The sequence below is a fragment of the Chrysemys picta genome, chromosome 1, assembly GCF_011386835.1.
Source record: "Chrysemys picta bellii isolate R12L10 chromosome 1, ASM1138683v2, whole genome shotgun sequence".
Classification (NCBI taxonomy): Eukaryota; Metazoa; Chordata; order Testudines; family Emydidae; genus Chrysemys; species Chrysemys picta.
In genome coordinates, this window is record NC_088791.1 from 241,411,976 (window position 1) to 241,437,429 (window position 25,454).

The following is a 25,454-nucleotide window of genomic DNA, read 5'->3' on the forward strand; positions in this document are numbered from 1 at the left end:
TCGGCGTACCTGCCACCAAATTGCCGCCGAAGGCTCCCTGACTACTGCCCCCACAGTGGCCGGCAGCCTGCCCCCCGCGCCTTGCCACCCCAAGCACGCGCTTGGTGCGCTGGTGCCTGGAGCCGCCCCTGAATAGGACGGCCCAGTGGCCTGAACACATTATACAAATGGTGTGGAAGGGCTGTGGCTTCTACTTAAGCCTTTGGCTTGAATTGCAGCCATGGGATCGCCATGCTGTAGCCCTGAGCCCAACCAGGGGTTCAGATGGATTTTATTTTCCCAATGCACCAGAACTTCATCTGCAAAGAGTCAGGTTAGTCAGGCTATATGGATATTAAATGGCTCTCCTCCGAGGGTTTACAAAGTGCTTGGAGATCCTTGGATGAGAGGCTATGGAAATGCCAGGTATTGTTCATTTGAATATTTTCTCTTTTCATTGTATTCCTTGCACTTTCTGTTAAACTGAGCTCAGAGTACAGTAACACGAGCTGCTCCTAACCAAGTAAATGATGAAAGTCAGAGCCGTGTGTGTGCCCCTCTGTTAATTAGCCAGACATCTGCTTTAACAGGTATTATTTAAAGGAACCAATGAGTTTATCCCTGAAAAAGTCTCCTATCAAAGGGAAATTCAGTCATAGGAGGATTTTATTTTCTTGGGCAGTTCCCCAGCCATATGCTGTTGGTCATTTATTTTTAATGTAATATCTTCTCATGTTCACACTACCTTAGTGGAATTGAGGTAGGACAGGAAAGGAGGAGGGGACACCACATCTCTCTTGCTTCCTAGACTCCCTAATAGATTTTTCTTTAGAAGTCCTCTTAGAATGAAAACCTGCCATTCTCTTTCATTCCGTTGTGCTTCACAAGCACAGTCCTGCTCTCCCCAGCACGTTGGTATGCGATGCACAGCTGCAGGCCAGCTTTTTTGCTGATGTGGCCAGTGTCATGGGGCTCCTGTGCAAAACACCAAATCAGATGCTCATTTCTTGGCCCCATTTGCCTGCCCCTGCCTCTCCCCAGCTCCCTCTTTTCAGTTCAGGAAAATCATTTTAGTAGACACATTCCAAATAGTCCCATAAACGAACAGTAATTGTGATAGGTGTCTGTTATGGGTAAAATGCATCATATTTACCATAAAAAGTCAGTAGGTTGTCATTGCTATCGTCTCCCTGCAGTGTATTGTTCTCACCTAGCAGCTGTTTTAGAGGCTTGTCGACACAGTGTAACATTTGCTTTAGAGGAAAAGAAAAACCTTGTAAAAATGGCCTGGGTCAGGGGAGATATGGGGAAATCTGTAGCTTCCTTTTGCTTTGGACATGCTTGTTCATGTCAAAGAATGTTCCCATGAATCCCTGGACAAAGTAAAGCAGGTTAGTTAATCTACAGTTCATTTTTTCCCACAGGTTTCCTTGTTTTTGCTGTACATGGTGTTTTTCCTGTCTGTTCCTGGACAGTAGTGGTAAGTTCTCCTGAAACTGCAGTTATCCTTTGTCCAAACTGTTCACAGGAAGTTCAGCGTTCTTCTGTTTTCACTTAGCTCCAGAGGTGCTGTAACAGGACACTTTTTGTAAGTATGGTTCAGTCACGTCTAAAATCCAGTTTGTTCTCAGTGTTGTGTATAATAACCCCTTGCAAGCCTGAAACTAAAATCTGCCTCCCGCCTTTCCTTTTGACTCATGAACATCAGTTTATTGGCCATTGCAGGTTTTCTTTTTCTATACAGTTGTTTAAAATGTGTTCTCTGCTTGAGATAGTTGCCAGCCTGACAGCTGTGAAGATTGAACATCACTAGGTACCCACAAAACAGTTACAGTGAGGCAATCAGCACTGCCGGGGTCCCCACCCTGTTCTGCCAACATGCCTCTGCCATTTCAATGCTAAGGTATCATGAGTGACAAGTGAGGCCTTCAGAGTACAATAGAAAGACGTTCTGCTTTGAATCCTCCACTGTTGTGGCTTATCTCCTCACCAGATACACTTGAGGGAATTTAATATAGGGCCAGATTTTGAAAGTGAGGCACCTAACAGTCATATACATGCAAATATACCTGAATTACATATCCAAACTGGGTGCTTACTTGAATAAATTAGATATGCCCTAATGTATGTGTCTAAATGGATGCATCTAACTTTGGAAATCTTACTCTTCAAAGCTTTAGTACATAATTTGGACAACAGTCCTCTAGATTACGCTCAACACCAGAATTTTCTGCGTGTGGTTAACTAATTTATTTTCAGAACAATATTCCGTAATGAAGAAATTGTGTGGCTCTATTTACACAACCTCATTTCTGAAATAATTTTTTTTTTACTCAGAATTATAACCATAAGAAAACATTGTTGTGTGGTACTTCACTTCAAATCTGCATGTTTTATTGACTGCAAGTTCATGGTGTGTTTTAAAGGATAGCTAGCAAAGTCTGATCAGTGTCCTTTATCTTTTGACTGTTATGACTTTTGGAAGAAAAGTTGCTTTTTTTCTCTCAAGACACTTCAGTGAAAATGATCTTTTGCACATGTTCAGTGTATTGCATGTAACTTTTATTCTGCCTGATTTGTTTTATATATGCTGTTGATTAAAGACAGACCATAAAATGTTCCTAATTCCATAGCTAGTGTTTTTCATCTTTTTATTTTCTTTCATGCCATTTTGGTGACTTTTATTTTATGCTATTGAAATAATATATCTGGCTGTGTGCGGTCATCTCTGTAGGAAGATAAAATATGATATTCAACAATCATAGTAAGGATATTCAATACATCAGCTTGAGGCAGAATCAGTTTATTCTTCTCTGTGATTTCCTCAGGCATCTGGAAATGTTGGGTTTGTTTGTTTGTTTGATTTTGGTTTTAACTACTTCTTTTTATATTATTAAATGCAAAAAAAGTATGTTTAAAAATAAAGGGTCAAACTCTGACCCGGTTTTCTGTGGGAACTGCAGTAGGATGGTATTTAAGATCAAACACTGTTTAGCGTTTTGCAGCAGAAAAACAAAAATGGGGTTTGCAACAATAGCTACAGGGTGAACTAAAGTCCCACTTATGTCTTACTGAAGGCATTGAAAGAAACCAAACTCGCTAGAGACAGCTCTAGGACTTGCATATCTGATACTTTCTTTATTTTTCTTCTTCCAGCTTTTTTTTTAACTAGGAATGTTTGCAATAAAGTAAAATCTTTGGGTTTTTTAAGAGATTATTTCCCCACCCCCATCATAATTTCCTCTTTGTAACATCCAAATTGATTGCTATGGAAATGTTTATAGCTTCAAAAAGAGGCATATGACTGCACATGGGAAATTAGCAGCAGGAGTTGAAGAACTTTTAAAGGTGCTGTGAAATGCTTTAGAAATTAAATAAAAGTTCCTTTTCTGCATATTGTTTACTTTAGTGGGCTATAGTCCTCCTAGCTCCTGTGTCTAGTGCTGTTACTTATGAATTTTCAGAGCTTTTGAGTTTCATCCTGAGGTGATCTGAAACAGCTGAAATTTTAAACTTCCAAGTTAGGGTTAATAATGAAAATGTGAACCAATCCTTAAGAATAGAATCATTGGCCCAATGCTTTATTGGCAGTGACTCTAGCCCAGTTACAAAAACCACTATTCAGAGACTAGAGTGTACAAGATTGACCTTGATGGAGAATCTGGGGTATTTCTCTGACTATGCCAAGCATAGGGGATGACATCCTGACTCCGCTAGAGTCAGTGGCAAAAGTCCCACTGACCTCAATGGGCTAGGTTTGTACCTGGAAACATTATTCTTTTGGGGTTCTTTCATATCTTTTTTCCTTTGTGATCTTCAGCGTATCTCTATGATCACCTACCAAAGTAACTGTAACAGAGCAAATTGTGATGAAAATGTAGGAAAATGTAGGAAAACTCTCCCCTTTTTGGCTGAGAAAGCAGGGTGCACAGTCACATAGATCTTGGTAGGAACAAGGCTTGCGTGCTGGGCCAAATTCTATCCTCCATTAGGTGCATATAACACCCTCTGCAGTCAATGGATTGGCATCTGAGGGGAGAATCTGACTGTTTAAACTTTGCAGCCTTTATATTTGATTTTTTTAATCCTTCCTAATATAATACATTTCTATTGCCTTTGATCCTTGAAGCAAGGATCGTCTCTTACCATGTATTTGTACAGCACCTAACTGTACCAAGCCTGACTGAGACTTTTGTTCACTAGTGCAAACACTAATTTAGGGAACAGTTCTTCTTCTAGTTACTGCTATTTAAAGTACAGTTCTATTTTAAAAGGTGACTATGTTAAACAAGCCACCTCCTTACTCAACATGTCTAGTCCTGGTTATCTTGGCTGAACTCTTTATAAGGTTTTCCCTTAGGGGCTGCTGTTGCTGCTGCTGCTTTCTTCTTCTATAGATTGTATCATTGTGGCAGAACAATTCTTTTTCAAACTTGGCTTTCTTTTATTCTCCAATGTCTCCTTCATTATGACCACTCCATCAATTAGGACAAGTTACCCTCTATTAAATGGCATTTTAGAATCCATATGGTCCAGTCCAAATATAAAATCTCTTCCTTACTCAATGGATAACTCATACTGCAATGCAATTTGCAAACCTATTAATCATCTTACTCACTTGCAGACTGCTCAAGAGCATTCATAAGACTAGGAGGCTGTGACAGAGTGCTGGGAGCTCGCGGTGATCCAGCACTCTGATCACTCTGGTAACAACTAGAGAGGTCTGATTGGGGAATGGAATGGAATTAGCTAATCAGGCTGGCTGGCTGGGTCAGCTAAAGGATTAATTAGCCCATCTGCTCAGGACTGACAAAAAGTGCATGGGAGAGGCACAGGGATGCCTGAGCCCAGACTTAGAGAGAGCTCAAGGAAGAGAGATCTCTTCTCCTCTCAGGCCCTGGGGAAAGGGCTGAAGGTACACGAGACGCTGTAAATAGTATTGTCGCATGGAACTGTAGAGGTGCTGGTGGAGGGATCTGAAATAAACTGTATAGCATGGCGTTTGACTGGTTGGTGGAGTCTGAGCGGTTTCTGTGGGGCTAGAAGGTAGGAGAAGAGTATGCCTTGAGACAGGCTACTCTCACTAGAAAATTCACCTCTTTGTTAGCAGATGTCACCTCTTTGTAACTTTAGTATATTTGTCCCCTTATACAACTGGTTTTCGAAGAGGAAATGTCATAGTATCTAATAGAGCAAAGAAGAGATAAAATTGCTTGCCATGGGGGAAAAAAGAGAAATAACCTGGCCAGATGTTCCATGATGACAACAATATGTTGACCAATAGGTTGACAGAGCCTCCGCTTCCCCCACACTGAATCCATCAGATATTCTATGAAGAGTACACACTCTGCTTCAATACTAGCTTAGTCACTGGGAAGCAAGATGTCACTAAAATTGATTAACCCAAGGAAAAGATCATGAGAAAATAAGAGTCTTCGAATATTACCAAAGGGAATCACCTGGTGGCATAAAACTGGCATAGCTAACTTTACACCCTTTGCCCCCGCCTCTGCATAGGAGGCATGTTCAGGTGTTCCAAGGATGTGACAGGTGTAGCCAGGGTGCACTCTGCTCCAGTGATCTACAATTGGCTGAACATGCCTAGATGACTATTCCATCCGATATAAATTAGAGCAGCCCTATGGCTGCTCTGATTTGTGTTGGAGGTCAGTTTGGCCCTCCACTGACCCAGGATTGTGGGAAGTGGAAAGACTGCTTTGCCTTCTCCCACTCATCTGCACTGAGCATTGAAACAATTCTCGCTGACTACGAGGACTTGGTTACCTCAATGGAAGCCTCTAATAATTCACATGAGATTAAACTATTGAAATTATTTAGAAAACAGGTCCCAGAGAAATAGTCTCAGGCTCACAAGGATCCCTAAAGGTGCCGAGAAAGGGAGCATCTTGCTTTAATTTTCTTATAAGTGCTCTGTGTGAATTATTGAATACCAGGGCCGCCCAGAGGATTCAAGGGGCCTGAGGCAAAGCAATTTCGGGGGCTCCTTCCATAAAAAAAAGTTGCAATACTATAGAATACTATATTCTCGTGGGGGCCCCTCTGGGGCCGGGTGCCTGGGGCAAATTGCCCCCCCTCCCCCCCTCTGGGCAGCCCTGTTGAATACTGAAGAGAATGATCCATTTGAAACAGAAGGAACTCAACAGACCTTGTGCAGAAGACCAAGAGCAAAAGAGGTGATCAAGAAAATAACCAATTAGCAGTGCTAAATATAAGGAGAAATGAAATCCTAGAGGTTGCAGTTTATGCTCCAGATAATACTGGGGAATGTGTCTATGCTACACTGAATATGTCTTCTATTAGCTGTTTGTAATTGCAGAAGACTGGAATGCTGCATTAGATCCATTAGACAGATCTGACGTTCCCAATTTCCAAAATCCAAAGAGAAGAAGCCCTGACTCTCAATTGTGCCATGCACTTTAGTCATTTATGCCAGAGCAAAATGAGTGTAAATCGTTACCATTCTGATTTGGCAGTGTTTGTTACAACCCACTTTATGCTCATGTAGAAGATGCCATAAGGTGCAGGTAACAGTGTATTTGGGCCAGAGGCTTTTCTAGAATTGGCACGAACTGTTAGCTGTTGGATAGGACATATTCTTCTTGCTTCCTCTACTGTGCTATATTTTCTAGGCTTTAATTTTTTCCTTATTTCAATGTCTTGATTGCAAAAGATAGGTGGCTGTAATATATTACCAACAGGCATATCAGGCCAGTCATCGTTTTTACCAGGGGCTTTAATGATACCATACATAAGCAAGACACCTAGCTGCAGCTTGACTGATATGTATTCAAAGACTTCCCTATTAGAGATTATAATAAAAAAAGTGATTGAAGAATATATGGAGCAAAATGTTGGTACAGTTATTTCATACACAACAACACAAGAGACCTGGAAGTCCTGCTTAAGAGGAATCCGGATAGAGAAATCAGTCACAAAACAAAAACCAGCAGTTAACAGAGTATAGTAGATGTAGAAAGTAAAGTAGAACAATTGCTAGATTTGTATATGAAGATACCAACTGATAAGATTTAACAAGGCAAAATTTGACTTCAGCCTTTTGTTTAATAAAAAAGTAAAGCATGTCTTCTTTTATTTGAAGTTTAAAGATGATGAACAGAATAGGAGGGCTGGTGAACTGTTCGCTGCCTACAGATAAAAGCCCAGGTATCTCACAGACTTATTCTAAACAGATTTGCTCAACAAGGCTTGCCAACTCAAAGCCCAGCAGGAATAGCTAATGAATTGTATACATTTTGAAATATGTGCATGCTATACAGACTTTACTAGAATTCATCACTTTAAGGAAATTAGCAAATTTTAATAGAGGTAACAGAGAAAGTCCCAAGAAATTAAAATGGCAGTAAAGTGCATAGAGGGAGATAATTTCTTAGGAAAGGGTGTCTTAGCACACACATTTTATTATGTCTATTTTAATTACAACCCTGTCTTAGCCCTGATATTGATAGTGGTGGTCTTAGAAGCTGAGGAAAGGGGCATGTGTGCACATCACGTTATTAGAGCTATGATTTCTTCAGTGCTCAGAGAATGTGTGCGTTGTTGATTTATGTCACTACTAAATGTAGAAGTAAAGGTCCATGCCAGCTCTTCACATGAAGGCCCCAGTTCAGCAAAGCACATAAGCACTTGCTAAATATTATGCCTTCAAATATGTTTGTACTTTGCCTAGCACAATAGGGTCCCAATCCTGACAGGGCCTTCTGTCATGCAAATGCTAAATATGAATTAATAATAAATAAAGAAGAAAAATAACTTAACCAATGCCCTGAGCCCACTGAAATCAGTGGGAGTCTTTATCTGGGCCCTTAACACAGTTTATATTTTCCTCTGGGGCCTAAACAACGTGCTAAGTTGACTAGAATTTGTTGTGTTTGGTAGCTAGAGTGGGAATGTCTCTTTCACACTCTGCTTTCCCACCCTCCTCTTTTCCAATTCATAATAAAGAAATGTAAATCAATGCATAGTCTGCTGCTGGCAGCAATTACTAATGAACATGACTTGTATAACAGGCATTATCACAGAGACAATGAAAGCCCAGGTGACACTTCATAGAAAACTTTGAAAATTCATTTTCCTTAGATAAAATACCTGCTCTGTAAGCAAAATTGTGTATATCATTTTCCCCTTGGTCTTTATTAGCTAGGACATTTACATAATACCAAAAGGCTTGTTTCTGATGCATTCACCTTCTCCTGCTGCTTACTCCTCTCCTGAAGTTTTAATCCTCTGTTGGCAAACTGATAAATAATTTCCACGAAATGCAATTATGATGTCACCAACAGAGGATTATCCCTTCAGGTGAGGCATAAGCAGCAAGAAAGTCCGAAAGAACAGAGATTGTTTCCTTGTCATGTGCTCTATTAAAACTTGTATTGCCTATAAAAATGGGAGGAGAAATGCACAGAAAAGGAAGCCATCATGATAGAATGAGATCATAATCTCATATATTTACCATACACACCACAGCTGCTATGACAGATAGATCATGAGCCTAGTCTAAAGCCCACTGAAGTCAGTGGAAGGGCTTTCAATGGGCTTCAAGTCGGGCCTGTGCACAATGAAATGGAATAATGAAAAAAACAAAGGAAAAAGGCAAGCCTGCTTTGGGCATCACTCCTGAGCTGAGCGCACACGTTAAATATTCCCAACCAAGTCCATGAGTTACCACATAGAACCATTTCCCGATAGAAACGGGCTGAGCAGCCTGCACCACTTTCTAAGGCTTCATGTTCCACCCAGGCCTTGGCACTTTGATTGGACGAAGCTAGTCACAGGAGAAAGGGGAAAAGAGAGTCAAACCAGGCTTTTTAACCCAGCAAAATAATTGAACTGCAAGGTGTCACTTAGGGATGGGAGAATGGGTAACAAGCCCATGCATTGGAGGGAAAAGCCCTGTTTTCTTTTACGAAATGTTTCCTGTTTATCATGGTGGATCCCACTAGAAGATGGCTGAAGGAAATGAAATAAAGGGTGTGATTAATGTGGGGCCCAGGACAGCTGGAACAGATAGAGTTGGAATCAGCAGTCTGAGTCACTTGCCTATCATACAAAAAGGTTAGACTAAGATGTTCAAAGGAGACTAAGGAAGCTAGATACACAAATCCCATTGGAATTCACTGAGAGTTGGCAGCCTACCTCCCCCGGCTCCTTTGAAAATGCCAATCTCACTGCCTTTCTGGGGAAGTAGGAGGCTCCGTGTTAGGTGCTCTCAGACGGTTTATCACACGTGGTTTTTTTTCCAGTTTGACTGCTTGTGGTTTAATAATTGTAATGTCGTGGAAATGAAACCCTCTGCAACCTTTAACCCAAACAACTGGTGTGATGTGGAGGCTGGAGAGTGGACCAGCTCACATAGTTAATGAATGTTTATAGGGCTTCATAATAGCTGCTGGCATTAGAACAAGGGCAGTAAAAAGGGGATTAAATGAAGATAAATGTGAGACACAGGCAGTAACAAATACTCCAGCAGATGTGTGTGGAAATTAATGGTATGGTGATAACAAATTCTGATGCATCACAGAGTAAATGTGTCTCTTGATACCAGTTTTTAGTGCAGAATGAACCTGATGGGTATGAAAGGAAGATCTACACAGGTAGAAGTCTCATTACTGCAATACATTCGCTGCATATTAATGACCTAACGGAGACCAATTAAAAATTCTTTTTTTGTTATTTTGTGCTGCACAACCTTCTGACCAAAAGTATATTGCTGGCTGTAGAGTGGCTCCCCTAACGAATACATCAATTGGGTTTGAGAGGGGAAGATGAACTTCCAGCTTAAGCATAGGGTTGGTAGTCAGGAGATCCAGGTCATATTCCTAATGCTGCCACAGATTTCCTGTGTGATGTAGGGAAAATCTCCTCGCTTTTCCATGTCTGAGTTTCTCCATGGTAAATAGGGATAAGAATGCTCCCCTACAGTACAGTGTTTCACCAGATGTATTGTGTGGCTTTAATTTGGCTTTAATTAAATTAAATGTAATGTATAGGCATTACAGAAATGCAAAATATAATTTGCTACGATTTAAAAGCCGCGCTGTGTTTCAGCGTGCTACTTGAAAATATTACCTCTCCAGTTATCTACAGATAGGTACATAAACATTTTCAATCTGCTTTAACCCTGTTTTTAAAGAAACACACAAGGGTAATTTTTTGGAGGTTGGTCCTTCGGCCACTCTCCTTGTGTTCACCCGCTGCAGCCTGGTGGCGACACAACTCATTGAGTGTGGATTTTTCTATCCGTGGCCCTTGTCCAAGATGGAGTAGGGAAGTGCAGGTTCCAGACACACTTCATCTATCTCTTTGGAGGCTACAGGGTTCTCGCCTCTTTGGGGGTGTTTGTGTGAAACAGACCATGCAACAGTAATTTAACCAAAAACAGGATCTATTAAGAATAGAGAGAACTGAATTTTTTAAAAGGTTTCTTAATGTATCTAGGTTTACACTTCAAGTTCTCATACACTAAACTAGATACAACATTTTCAGCCTAGTAACAGAGAAAACAAAAAAGTGAATAGCTTATGTCTTGCGAAGGCAATTGTCTCCTTTAACCACTGTTTGATCAGCCCGTCAGCATTGCTTGCTGTTCAGACACTGACTCCCTACCTTTGTCCCCAGGAGCCCTTATCAAGCCTCTGCCTCTAGGTCAGCTTCCATGTTCAGATGGCCTCCTGGCTGTCCATGTCTCCCTCATGAGTTAGAGTCCATCAAGGTGACGTTTCAGTGACCTTTACACAAAGGAGTTCCCTAAGAGAAAAGTGTGTGTGTGTGTGTAACAAGATGCAGCAACTCTGAGAACAAAATATGTATTGTTTGCACAGAACAGGAAGGTTTTAGAGCAAAAGGAAAAGGTTTTAGAAATGTAAAGGTGCTATACACAGAAAGCAATGGTGTAACAGCTTCATACTACATACTGTACACACTGCAACTAAGAATGTGTCTGATTTGTCACTCAAAGTCACCCTGCCTGTGTGCCCATGCCTGTTTGGTAAATTAAAAGGATCCTGCCTGAGATAATATAAAAATGATCTTCCACGAGGGCACAAGTGTCTGCTATAAATAGCACATTATGTTTAAACGTATCTATTCATTGTGGGCCAGTCCCTTTTAAGCAAACATTGTGGGATTAGAGAGACTGAAAGAGAACGAATTTTTATGGAGCTCAGGTTTTGTTTGTTTGGATATTTTAAATTCTTACAGAGTAGTGTCATTATTTATTAAATAACCCTGGCACCATGGTATCTGTTTGCTGATCTCTGAACAAAATACTGCTGACGTTTCAGAGATCTAGTGTGTCCTCACTTACGTGTCACGCAAGCGGGTTTTCATAATATGGTGTGCTCGGATAAGTGAGAAAGCTGCATAAATACAGTCCAGTTTCAGTTATAGGTGCGCAGTCTGTGGAATACATACAAGGAGGCTAGGGGCAGTAGCCAAAAGAGGCAGAGACTGCAGGAAAACAGGAAAAGTTTCCCTAAAATAGCTACTTCAGTCACTGTATAGCCTAATAAATGTAGGATTTTTTTTTACAGATACTATACGACGTTAAATCATGAGTGTAAAAATTAAGCCTGATTTAGGCTTAAGTTTTATTCAAATAAGTTGTTACAAGAAATACTGAACAAAAAGGGTTTCTCTTGTTCTTTCAGCTCTTGCTTGGCTCACATAGTGCTAACAACAGTTAATGTTCTCATCAGATTTTCCAGCAATAGCCAAATCCCCCGATTTTTAGATATCCCCTAGCCTAATATCTAGTCCTCCCCAAGGCTTTGTCTACAGTACCTCGCCTAAGTAGGCATAGCCCTCTAGTGTAGATGGAGCATCCACCAGCAAAAGGAGGTTTTCTGCTGATGTATGAACATCGCCTCCCCAAATGACGTTAGCTATGCTAATATTTTCATCGGCAGAGCTGCATCTATGCTCAGGGTTTTGTCAGCACACCTGTCGGTCAGGGATGTGGCTTGTTCACACCCTTGACTGACATAGCTAGGCTGATAGAAATTTTAAGTGAAGAGATCAAGCCTAAGTGATCGTGAATAAAATCTACCTCAGAGTTTTGGTCACACCGACTCCTGCCAAACTTTTACATGGAACTTTGCTTGAAGCCACCCGTCAATTAACTGCCCATTTTCCAGCAATTCAGGCAAACAACTTTTCAACTAGGGTTACCATACCTCTGGTTTTTCCCGGACATGTCCAGCTTTTTGGTACTCAAACCCCCGTCCGGGGGGAATTTCCAAAAAGCCGAACATGTCCGGAAAAAATACTCCCTGGCTTACCTTAGAGCGGGCGCTGGGGGTTGCTGTGCTCCCTGACTCCTGGGCTCTGTAAGAGCCGAGCTGCCCGAGTGCTACCAGCTTCGGGCAGCCCCCATGCCTCTGGACCCTACGCCCCTGGCTGGGCACTTCCCCTCCTGGGCTCTGGGGGCGCAGGGTCCAGAGGCATGGGGGCTGCCTGAAGCCGGTAGTGCTCGGGCAGCTCGGCGCTTACAGAGCCCAGGAGTTCAGGGCGCACAGCAGCCGCCAGAGCCTGGGAGGGGGAAGTGCCCGGCCGGGGGCGCAGGGTCCAGAGGCATGGGAGCTGCCTGAAGCCCGAGCGCTACCGGCTTCATGCCTTGCCGGGCAGCCTCCAGACCCTGTGCCCCCAGCTGGGCGCTTCCCCCCCGGGCTCCAGCTGCGCTGGGGAAACGCCGGCCGGGGGCACAGGGTCTGGGGGCTGCCAGGCAAACCGTGAAGCTGGTAGTGCTCGGGCAGCCCTTTTCGCGTGGCTGGGAGGGAGGAGGGGGAATGCGGGGTGCTCGGGGGAGGGGGCGGCGTTAGGGCAGGGACTTTGGGGAAGGGGTGGAGTTGGGGCAGGGAAGGGGCGAAGTTGGGGTGGGGCCGGGGGTGGGAAAAGGATGGGGCCAGGACCCCAGACAAAACTGTCACTGATCTTTGCTTGAGAAAGATTTATGTATGACTTGTCCCAAAGCAAAGTGACCATTTTCTTGGCTTTTTTGTATCCCTTTTTGTTGGCTTCTCCTTGAATATTCAGGCAACCAGTTATTGTTCTCCCAAATGGAAGAATTCTTCCACTGACTTAACTACCGCATCTTGGGGAGGTGGGTTAATTACAGCAACAAGAGAACTCCTCCCACCGCTGTAGGGAGTGTCTACACTGGCATGCTATAGTGGTGCCACTGTAGTGTGGTAAGTGTAGACACAGCTTCAATAATTTTTTACTATGCCTCTAACTGGTTAGGGGCATGTCTGGCTAAAAACATGGCTTGTGTCCACACAGCCAATGGCTAAATGCTGAATCTTCACGAGGTGCTGCCCCTACTAACTGTCTTGTGTGGCACACAGGTTCCTGTAACTGGGTAGGCACACTGAGTACAATGTTCAAAGGCACCTACATGCCATTTTCAAAAGCATCTAAGTCACTTAAGAAGCTTCTTCTTAGCATATGCACAATGTGCCTCAGGTGGCACGTGATCAGGATTCATCAGCAAATTTGGTCGGCTGGTTGGATATCACGTTCCCCAGCTTGGGCCGGGTACTGACAGGGAGTGTGACATGAGTACCACTGAATGAGAGTGAGGCTCCTAAGTGACTGAGGTGCTTTTGAAAATGGATCTTAGGCTTCCAAGTCACTGAGGTGTTTTTGAAAATGTTACCCCGTTACTTTGCAGTGTCCATAAGGTCACTGTATCTGTGTTACTGGAAGAGTGAAGTGGATGAGGTAATGTCTCTTATTGGGCCAACATCTGTTGGGGAGAGAGAGACAAGTTTTCAAGCTTACACAGAACTCTTAATCTGGCCTGGGAGAGCCTCACAGCTAAATGCAAGGTGGAATGGATTGTTTAGCATGAGCAATTAACATATATTCTAAGGGACCACTCAAGGTAGAGTGGCCCATTAACACCCCTGCATTCATAGGACAAAAAGAGGGGCTTAGTGGGTTACAGATTATTGCTCAGTGTACTTTTCCCAGACCTGAAGAAGAGCTCTGTGTGTAGGGCCGACTCCAGGGTTTTGGCCGCCCCAAGCAGCCAAACAAAACAAAAACAACAAAAAATAGCCGTGATCGCAATTGCGAGCTGCGGCGGCAATTCGGCGGGAGGTCCTTCGCTCCCAGCAGGAGTGAGGGACCATCCGCCGAACAACTGGATGTGCCGCCCCTCTCCGAAGTGGCTGCCCCAATCACCTGCTTGGTATGCTGGTGCCTGGAGCTGGCCATGTCTGTGTGGGTCGAAAGCTTTTCTCTTTCTGTCCAACAGAAGTTGGTCCAATCAAAGATATTACCTCACCCATCTTGTCTTTCTAATATCCCGGGACCAACCTGGCTACAACTACACTGCAAGGAAGTGGTAAAATTAGTCTTCCCTGTTTGCATAATTTTTGAGGTTAGCCACCCCACAATGCATTTCTTTAACACTGCATCTCATATTCTTCATAGAGATATTATGATGATATGATTATGGCATAACTATAATGTATTTTATACAAGATAGGTCATGAGAGATATCATTGAAAAGGTTATGATTTACTGAATATGATTATCCTATTATCCTGTATCCATGTATCATTTTGATATCTGAAGTTAGGAATATTGTCTACGTATCTATTAAAAATGTGTTCACACCTGGGAAATGCCCATGAGGCAAAAGACTGTCAGTCTGGATGGCTGGCTGGAAACACAAGTCAATGGACCATTAGGGAGAACAATAGGCCTCACAAGAAGTTTATCTCCCAACCTGAGAGCCTTCCTGAGGATGCTACAAACAGCCTCTGAGTCATGGCTGCTATGACACTACAGGGGCATGTGACCAGATCACCTGGTACTAGACTCCATCTTGGAAGACCAGTGTTTTTCACTGAAAGGCATGGGAACCAAGCTGGGAGACAAAAGGTTCATATCATATGCAAAAGCTATTTAAGGCAGGGGAGTGACATCATTGTGGTTCTTCACTGACTCCCCACCCAAAGGAGACTCTTGGAAACACCAGAAGACAAAGACTGGACTGGGGGAAGTGCTGGACCCAGGCTAGAGGGGTTTCTAGCCTATGAAAGGAATACCCGGGGTAATTAAACTGCAAGCAAGGGCAACTTGTCCCTTAGACTTTCTGCAACTGGTTTAAATAATCATTTAGGCTAGGTATACTTGGTCCTGCTTCAGCGTGGGGTGGGGGGGGAGGGGTTAAATGGCATCCAGAGGTCACTTCCACTTCCACTTTCTATGGTTTGTATTACAGTAACAGCTAAATACAACAGTCAGTATCTGAGCCCCATTGAGCTAGGCACGGTACAGCTATATAGAAAGACATAGTCCCTGCCTAGGGATACTCTTTAAGAGGGTTCCATCACCCTGTCTGGCTAGTTTTGTAGGTAATAGGTACAGCTGCAGCGTTGCCAACTCTCCCAATTTAATCACAAGAACGGAATTACGGGCACTGCCCTGGAGAAGAACAGCCAATCCATCGGAGCATTTCAGGAAGCTGGCAGTGCTCTCCCTTCTCCCCTCAGGAGCTGAGAGATGATTTCTGAGCAGGGGGAGAGGGAGCTGCTGCTGACAGGATGCAGCAAAAAGAGCCAGCTGCTGAGCTTTCTCCTCCCTCCCGGGAAAAATGGGTCACTCTGCTCTTCGCTCCCTGCAACACCAGGCCTGGGAAGGGGGACAGAGGGTGAGAAACCCCTGGAGCTGCAGGAGGTGCTGAGATGTATACGGGGGCAAGTGGCAGATGTGGGACGGGGGTGGGTGGGAGGGACAGAACGAATTAGAATTTGGGGGGTTGGAATGAAGCTGGAAGCTCTGTGATATAAGGCAGCATTTGGTAAATCTGTCTAATTTAATCTGAGTTGGCTTTTGCAGCGAGAGATTCTGCAGAGAGATCCAAAAATTACCTTCCCATATAAGCACGTGAGAGCTGACAGCCTTGTAACAGTCACACGGCGTGGGGTGGGCAGAGGGAGTTCAACAATCAAGCAAGACCAAAAAACCCACAATATAATCTTTTTTTTTTGTAAGCCTAATGATTTTGGGAGTGTGGGGGTGTATCATGATTTTTGAACTTTTGGGGTTGGCAGTACTGAGTCGCTCTGCAGCTCACGAAGCTATCTAGTCAATGGTGGCAGCACCATGTCCAGCAAAACAAAGTTACGGGCATTTTAAATCAGCCTCGTCTCACCCCCACCCTATCGTGTCATGGCGATGTAGTATTGTCTGGTCTTGCAGCTTTGACAAGTTGTGGGATTGCACAAACGTATTGGTGATCCCGGGAGGCATGAGGTATTTGGAAACTGTACAAGCTGTAAGTCATTTACCTTTGGGTACTTTCTATTGCCTGATTTTTCATAAAGAAACAATTTTTTAAAAGCCTTCAACTTCTGGTGACCTTGCCAGGGAAGCCCTTTGGGCTAGCATATGCAGAGGGGATAGAGTTTTCAGAGGAGAGGTACTTATTGGGGGAAGTTGTGACGGGTTCCCTCTGGGGTGCCACCTGGAACTGAGGTGCCACTGAGCCCCCTGACCCACCAGCCTGGGCTCCCTCTCACACTGTGGTGCTGTGATAAGTTGCCAACCTTGTTCTTTCACCAGCACACACACAGGTAGAACACATCCAACTGCAGAAATTACAGGCTGCTGTGATCAGCTCTGCATGGGGAGGATACCGCTAAGGAACTGTCCAGCACCTCAAGAGCAACCCTCCTCTGGCATGTAAACCCAAAATCATACCGCCTTGCACTGCACAGAGATCAGTACAGCATAAGCTCATGAAATTCGCACCCTCCCTCAATGTGGAGAGGAAATATACAACATCTTTTTGCTCCAACTTATAGCTCCCACACACTGGTTTGATATAAAGCAAAAACAAATTTATTAACTACAAAAGAGAGATTTTAAGTGATTATAAGGGATAGCAAACAAATCAAAGCAGGTTACCTAGCAAATATGCAATCTAAGATTAATATACTAAAGAGATTGGATATCAGTAGCAACTTCTCATTAGACCATCCTTGACAGGTTTTTGGCCATCCTGTTCTTAAAACCTTCAGTGACAAGGATTTCACAACCTCCCTAGGTAACCTGTTGCAGTGCTTAACTCTCTGTATAATTAGAAAGTTTTTGCTAATAGCTAACCTAAGTCTCTTTTGTTGCAAACTAAGCCGATAGCTTCTTGTCCTTCTGCAGTGGACATGGAGAGCAATTGATCACCATCCTCTTATAACAGCCCTTGACATATTTGAAGGCTGTTATCTGGTTCCCCCCCCCAGTCTTTGTTCTAGACTGAACATGTCCAATTCTTTCAACCTGTCTTCAAAGGTCAGGTGTTTAAAACCTTTTAACACATTTGTTGCTCTCCTCTGGACACTGTCCTATTTGTTCATGGCTTTCTTAAAGTATGGTGTCCAAAACTGGACACAGTAATGCAGCTGGGGCCTCACCAGTGCCAGCTAGAGACGACTAATTACCTCCCCTGTCTTACATGTGACACTCCTGTTAATATACCGCAGAATTACCTTTCCCTTTTTCACAATAGGATCATACCATTGACTCATATTTTTTTTGGGGTCCACTATCACCCCAGTCCCCAACCCTTTTCAGCAGTACTACCAACTAGCCAGTTATTCCCCATTTTATAGTTGTGCATTTGATTAGTCTTTACTAAGCGAAAGACTTTGTATTTGCCTTTGCTGAATTTCATATTTGTCGATTTCAGACAAACTCTCCAATTTATCCAGTTCATTTTTAATTCTAAAGTGCTTGCATCTCCTCCCAACTTGGAGATGTCTGCAGATTTTATAAACATACTGTACTCGCTACTCCATCATCCAAGTCATAAATGAAAGTATTGAATAGTACTGGACCCAGAACTGACCCTTGCGGGACCCCACTGGATACATTGTCCCAGTTTGACAGTGAATCATTGATAGCTACTCTTTGAGACTAGGCTTACCTGTTGTGTAATTTCATCTAGACCACATTTCCCTAGTTTGCAAATCAATAATACTGACAAGCTACAGTCCTAGCAATTTTGAAGTCCCTGTGATCACGTTGTGACTGCAGTAAACAGAGGCCAAAAACCATCATGCTACTTCACCGGCATAAAGGTTTCACAGGTTACTAACTTGTAAATCTCCCAAATTAAGCCTGATTCCAATAAGGAGTTTTTAAACTATTTGTGATTTCTTTTAATTATTTAAGAAGTTACCAGCATCCCTTTATGGAAGTTGAACTCTATTATGTCTAGCTGGTGTATGTGATGTCTGTCTGAATTATTTCTGTAAGTCATGCCTACTTTGTGTGGCACTCTGTCCCCCTCTTGGGGCAGCCTATACAGGGAATTGAACTGCAAAGCCTCTGAAGCTCAGGACACACTTGCCCTGCCAGGGAAGGTAGGTAAGCCATGCCTGCTCAGTGTGGCACTCTGTCCCCATCTAGTGGTGGCTAAGCCACATAGGGTCTGTCTACACAGTAGCTGGCAGTGAACCTTCCAGCCGGGTAGACGGACTTGTTTGAGTGCAGCTGGCACTAGCATGCTAACAATAGCTGTGTGGATATTGCAGCACCAGCAGAGGATTGTGCTACCCAGCCAAGCTCAGACCCAACCTACCCCCTATGACTGAGCTTAGGTGGCTAGCCTGAGCCTCCGCCGGTGCTGCAATGTCCACACGCTACTTTTAGCATGCTTGTGCCAGCCCTGCTCACCTGAGTCTGCATACCCAGGCTGGACGGCTCCCTCACCGTTAAGGTGACCAGACAGCAAGTGTGAAAAATCGGGACGGGGGTTGGGGGTAATAGGCACCTATGTAAGGCAAAGCCCCAAATATTGGGACTGTCCCTATAAAATCACCCTGCTCACAGTGGCAGCATAGACATACCAATCACAGAGCTGGATGAGTGTGCTACAGGCTAGCCTGAGAGAATGGGGTATATAGCTCATGCAGTAAAGGCTTGTGCATTTAGCTCCTGACAGCCTAGGTTCAATCCCTGCTGCTGATAACCCACTGAGGGGCATTTGTGCTGTGTTTCTTGTATCTTCTCAGAGGAAAATATTGTGATATTACTCCTGTCAAACATGAAGACAATTCCCTGATTTGATTACTGTCCAGTAAAGGGCTTTGTCAGTAGTTAGATGTCAGTGTTTCACTGTTGTGAAAGGCGGGTGCTGAGCACCCTCTTTATCCCTTACTGCACACAGTAAGGTCTGCACTGCTGGAGGTCATGCCCTGCTCCTTCTGCTAAGCCTGGTAGGAGTGTGCCTTAGGGTAAATGAGGCCAGATCACTCAGACACACAGGGATACGGCATTTGCAGTGATCACGTCTACTCAGCCAGAATATACTTGCTTCTAACACCTGCAAGAAATTAAGAAAGATTGAAATACTCTGTTGCTCATCATACAGCCTACACAAAAGAACTGAATTCTTTTTACATGAGAACACGGGGATACATCTGCTTGCAATCATCCTTCTGCAGGCAGTCAGGCCTCCTTCTGATTAAGCAGAAATGTGATTCTCCACACTTGGTCCACAGAATGCTTAGTAGAAGTTTTCAGCAAAGAGGCTGGAATTCATGAGCAATAGAATAAATGTGTCTTTCATATATTACTTCACCAGTCAGGTGGCCTCAGCATTCGGAACCCTTTTCCTCTGCTGCCTGCACACTTCTTGCACTACTTTCAGAAGTCAAGAAATGCTTAAATAAAGAGAAACTTGTTCCATGACAGAAAAGGTCATTTCTTCTGGCCAGGCATTTGGGAAGGAGACAGGAAGCATATTATTTTAAAGGTAAACTGATAAAATATGTGTTTGCTGTAGAAATGGGAGGAAAGTCAAAAACCATGTCAGGGTTCTTTAGACGGTACTGGGAGGAAACGTTACTGTAACACCGTAGGATTGTGCTGACAACAACTACAGGTATCATAGGGGAAACAGGTTAGTCTTCAATTATCTGTACATTCATGCAATGTAAATATTTTTCTTTGCTCACAGAAATCTAGTTTGTTGGTGTGTGTCTAAATGTCTAAAACGACTACCGCTGCAGTACAGTGAGTATTCCACTGAAGAATATTAGACATGTGGACGGTAGTAACATTGATCATTTCTCAATATATTCTTCAATTTTAGATAATCAAGAAAAGAACAATAAAATCCTTTATTTATATGGAAGCTGAGTGTTTTCTCCTGTTGTAGCATGGACACACTGGGGTTGAAGTAATGCACTTTTGTAGGTTTGTTATGTTACATCCCAAAGGATGTCTTATATACTACTATACACAATGACTGAAAATGTAATTTAAACTGTTTGAAAAGGAACCAGGCTTGTTTTATGTTTAATAAAAGAAAACTTGTCTTGATAGCTAAGCTGTTACTATGATTCATAGTGGTAAGTTGATGGCTCTATCTGCACTATGTTTGTTTACCTCAATTGATTGCCAGTTAGCTTGAGGTAGTTAACAGGTTTGGAAAGGCTAGTGTCTGCGCTCCTTAAATGTTTGTTCCTGGATCCTGTAGAGACAAAGTTGAAGACTTAGCCGCGCCTATGCTAGGAGTACTCTGCTGATACAGCTATCTCAGTATGTCTGTACTTATGGCTTATACTGACAAAACTGAGTTTTTGCTGGTATAGCTTATTCCAACCACCCACCCCGAAGCAAAATAAATTATACCAACAAAGGTGCAGTTTTGCTGATGTAAGTGAATTTACACTAGGAGCTTGTGTTGGCACAGCTGTATCGGTCGCAAATTGTACTTCTTCAGACTCCGGCTTCAGACATATAGTTATGCCGGCAGAAGTCAGTAGTGTAGACCTGGCCTTAAAAAGTTGGACTAATGCATTCTAGTTTGTGTTTGAAATTTAGAGGCATGTAGTCAAATGCAAAGATAAAATAGAAGCCCGGGTTAAATATTCATTTTATCAATTAAATGCTCAATTGCATTCTGACATCTACATATAAAGTATAAAGGGCTCATTTAAATAGTGTGAACAATTTTGCTGCACTAATACAGTGTCATTAAAGTTTTGACACAGGAAAGAATTGTCCTTATTACACCTCTGTGTAGAACAGGGGTCGGCAACCTTTCAGAAGTGGTGTGCCAAGTCTTCATTTATTCACTCTAATTTAAGGTTTCGCGTGCCAGTAATACATCTTAATGTTTTTAGAAGGTCTCTTTCTATAAGTCCATAATATATAACTAAACTATTGTTGTATGTAAAGTAAATAAGGTTTTTAAAATATTTAAGAAGCTGCATTTAAAATTAAATTAAAATGCAGAGCCCCCCGGACCGGTGGCCAGGACCCGGGCAGTGTGAGTGCCACTGAAAATCAGCTTGCGTGTCGCCCTTGGCACATGTGCCATAAGTTGCCTACCTCTGGTGTAGAACTTGGTCTGTTTAATTTTTTTAAGCAAACACCTACTTGGTATTATGCTTTCCTTTAAAATGTGTTTAAAGAGGTCTCATATTTATACAGTATATCAGTGGCAGACTTTCAGAGAGTATTGATCCACTGCATTGGATAGTACATTAAGGAGCAATATTTTTGGAAATATTGCAAAGAAAGCAGTCTTCATCTTGTGCAGTGAGTGGGCTGCCAAATATGAATTTACAGCCAGATTTTCAAAGGTGCTCAGCACACTGGATACTGAGCTCTTTGACAATCTGATTATAAGGGTGTCAATGGGAGCTTCTAGGCACCAAACTGTTTGGAAAATCTGAGTTGAAACCCTGGCTTCATGGAAGTCAATGGCAAAATGCGGATTACCTTAAATGGGACCGGAATTTCACCCCGAGCCTCTATTTGGTTACCTTGTTGTGAGGTGAGCTCTTATGGAAATCTGGTTTTTAGTGCTAGGGAAATCCTTACCATGCAGAAACAACTCTGACTCCTCCCTTTTGCTCTTTTCTTAAGTTTGGGGTGTGTGGTGAGAAAACATTATTTGCCCTTTGGCATGAGAGAAGGACATTAGCAGATCCATGTAGAAAATGAAGGAGCAATGAGTATTAATGAGATACTGCAGTAGCAGGTCAAGAAGTGGTTCTCCTACAGACACTTCCGAGGTTTCAGAGAACTTTTGACATGAAATGTATTAAGTTTGCTAACAGATTTCAGATGTTTATCTTTCTACAGAAAGAGGGAGGTTTAGTTTTCATTTTACAGTCTTGCCAGCATTAGCAACTGATATTTAAGTAAGTTTTCGACTATTTGAACTTTTAATTTATTTGGTAAAATGGAAGAGCTTTGTTCTACACTCAATAACCGGATATGCACTAATTGACAGGATTGATTTAATGGAGCCTCCTTTAATGTCTGGTATTTTAGCCCATTCTGACTTCTAGTCTGAAATTCAAATTAAAAGCAAAAAGCAGCACCAGACAATGTTGGCAGGAAAGCTTTGTATGTGGGTCAGTTATCTTTCAAAAGTCTCTACTCAACTCAACATTCAGTTTTTATCTGTGTGTTCTTTTCATTCAAACATTTAACAGTTCAGCTATGCTTTTATATTAGAATTCTCCCCAGCCACTTATCATTCCTGGGCAAAGTAGATTTTTAGCAAACATATTTAAAGACCCATCCAAAAAGATTTAGCTTAGCTTCTTTCTTCCAAAACAAGGGAATGACTAATCTAGCAGCGGGAAACATACATACAAGGGGAAACATTTCTCCTTGAAAAATACTAAGATTTCTTGCATAGAGGCTGAATGCTAGTGGCACTTTCACACTGTGCTAGGCATGACTTAAGACTGACAAAACCTAATGATATATAGAATAATTATCTGAAGGGAACTGCACTTTCATCTGATATTTATTATTTTTAGTGCACCTATTTCATGGCCCCTCAAAAGAGTTCAAGATCTACCTGAACTTACCATCTTGCAAATTCGGTGGCAAAGCAATTTTGGTGTAATTTAGGACCACAGGACTGGAAGGGACCTCCTAGGTCATCAAATCAGTTCCCTGATATTGCAGGCAACCATGTCATATAATCCCATTCATAAATTTTTCAAACTGCATCTTCAAACTAGTTAAGTTTCTTGTCCCCACTGTTCTATTATTTGGCATCCTCAGATTTCTTTGATACCCTTCAGCATAACTTTCAGCCTGGGTGTGACAACACAATGGCTACACTAGTCTTCTTGACTGATCTCCTAGTGATGATATGCAAAGGACAAGTATCTACACTGATTATTTTAAGTCTGTCAGCAGTCTTTGAAAGCACTGGCTAAGGAGAGACGCTGAGACTTTGTTGACTGTACAAGTACAGTCTATAGTGTGTGTAAAGGTCCGGTGTGGGGGTTGGGCCCTCTCCGGGGCCGTCGGGAACCAGGCCAGTTCACTACACGGCCTGGATCGGTCTCTGCAAGGGGCTACCGCCCTCCCTCAGGGCTAGGCAGCAACCCTGGTCCGGGCTCCGGTTCTCACTGCCGGAGCTGCGAATTACAAAGTCAGTTAAGCCCACGCGCTAGCTCAGGGCGGGCAATGCACAAGGGTCCAAGGGGCGGCTCAGGCCCTTCCTGCAGGCTGAGCAGTAACAGTCAGGAGTTAATGCCCGGCCCTCAATCAGGGCGGGGCAGCACACAATAGTCCAGGGGGCTCAGAACCTTCCTGCAGGCTGAGCAGTAACCAAGTTAGTAAGCCCAGGCCCTTAGTCAGGGCGGGGCAATAAACAATAGTTCAGGGGGGGGGCCCAGATCCGGGTCGCAGGAGCTGAGCACTAACAAGCTCAGGACGCCCCCGGCCCTTAGTCAGGGCGGGGCAACAAACAATAGTTCAGGGGGCTCAGGACCTTGTGTCAGGAGCTGAGCACCAACAGAGTCAGTAAGCCCAGGCCCTTGGTCAGGGCGGGGCAACAAACAATAGTTCCGGGGGGCTCAGGTCCTTGTGTCAGGAGCTGAGCACCAACAGAGTCAGTAAGCCCAGGCCCTTGGTCAGGGCGGGGCAACAAACAATAGTTCCGGGGGGCTCAGGACCTTGCGTCAGGAGCTGAGCACTCACAGATTCAGTAGGCCCAGGCCCTTAGTCAGGGCGGGGCAACAAACAATAGTTCACTTGCGATGCCGGAACGCTGGCTGGAGGGGGAAGCTGCCACCCGTAAGTGGGGTGGCAGGGGGGACACAGGCCCACCCACTCCACTGTGTCCCAGCCCGGGGCCCTAAGAGCGGCAATCAGTCTGCCGCTGTGTCGGTGGGGTCCTGACCGCAACACACCGACATTGGCTCCTCTGCTGTAGCCAGACTGGGGTCAGCTACCCCCGGGCTACTTTCCATTTCCCCCTCCATTGGTACCTGCTCATCGCTGGGCTCGGCAGCGGGGTCCCACACCATGGGTTCCTCAGCTCGCAGAGGGTCGTCTGGGTCGGGCTGCTCCTCCGGTCTCGGATCAGGGGGGCGCTCGGACTCCCCCTCGAGGTACCGTGCCCGGGGCAGGCTCGGCCACTCCACTTCGGGGTACCTTGCTCGGGGAAGGCTTGGCCAATCCGCGTCGGGGTACCTGGCTCTGGGAAGGCTCAGTCTAGCCGGAGCTCGCACCGGCACGTCTAGCCTCTCCGGCCGCTGGGCTCCAACTGAGTGCTGGGGCCTGGCTTTTATACTTCCTGTCCCGCCCCTTGACTTCCGGGGGGGCGGGAACAGGTGGCGGTGGCTCCGCCCACTTGGGTGCCAATTCAGGCTCCTCTCTTTCAGGGGCCGTAGGGAACCAGGCCAGTTCACTACAGTGTGTAAGCACAGGAATCTGGATTTTGGCAAGGATGAACCCCTGACAACTAAAAAAGGGACCTCAGATTAAGAACATAAGAATGGCCATACTGGGTCAGACCAAAGGTCCATCTAGCCCAGTATCCTGTCTTCCGACAGTAGCCAATGCCAGGTGCCCCAGAGGGAATGAACAGAACAGATAATCATCAAGTGATCCATCCCCTGTCACCCATTCCCAGTTTCCGCCTTACAGAGGCTAGGGACACCATCCCTGCCCATCCTGGCTAATAGCTATGGAGTCAGACCTATGCTCCATGAATTTATCTAGTTCTTTTTTGAAGCCTATTATAGTCTTGGCCTTTACAACATCCTCTGGCAAGGAGTTGCACAAATTGACTGTGCATTGTGTGAAAAAATACTTTCTTTTGTTTTAAACCTGCTGCCTATTAATTTCATTTGGTGGCCCCTAGTTCTTGTGTTATGAGAATGAGTAAATAACACTTTCTTATTTACTTTCTCCACACCAGTCATGATTTTTATAGACCTCTATCATATCCCCCCTTCATCGTCTCTTTTCCAAGCTGAAAAGTCCAGTCTTATTAATCTCTCCTCATACAGCAGCCATTCCATACCCCTAATCATTTTTGTTGCCCTTTTCTGAACCTTTTCTAATTCCAATATATCATTTTTGAGATGGGACGACCACGTCTGCACGCAGTATTCAAGTTGTGCGCATACCATGGATTTATATAATGGCAATAT

General features: G+C 43.8%; 1 protein-coding gene across 6 annotated transcripts in view; it reads left to right on the plus strand.

Annotated features, from left to right (window-relative positions):
• The first annotated feature begins 1,411 nt into the window (after positions 1-1,411).
• The window catches only part of ECRG4 (ECRG4 augurin precursor), a 46,441-nt gene continuing 22,398 nt past the window's right edge, over positions 1,412-25,454 (plus strand). For 2 of the 6 annotated variants that reach the window (XM_005306974.5, XM_065580950.1), the window contains exon 1: positions 19,793-19,933. The gene's annotated coding sequence lies outside the window, so the exon portion shown is untranslated. The other 4 variants (XM_042854416.2, XM_042854414.2, XM_042854419.2 and 1 more) reach the window with 4 other exon arrangements.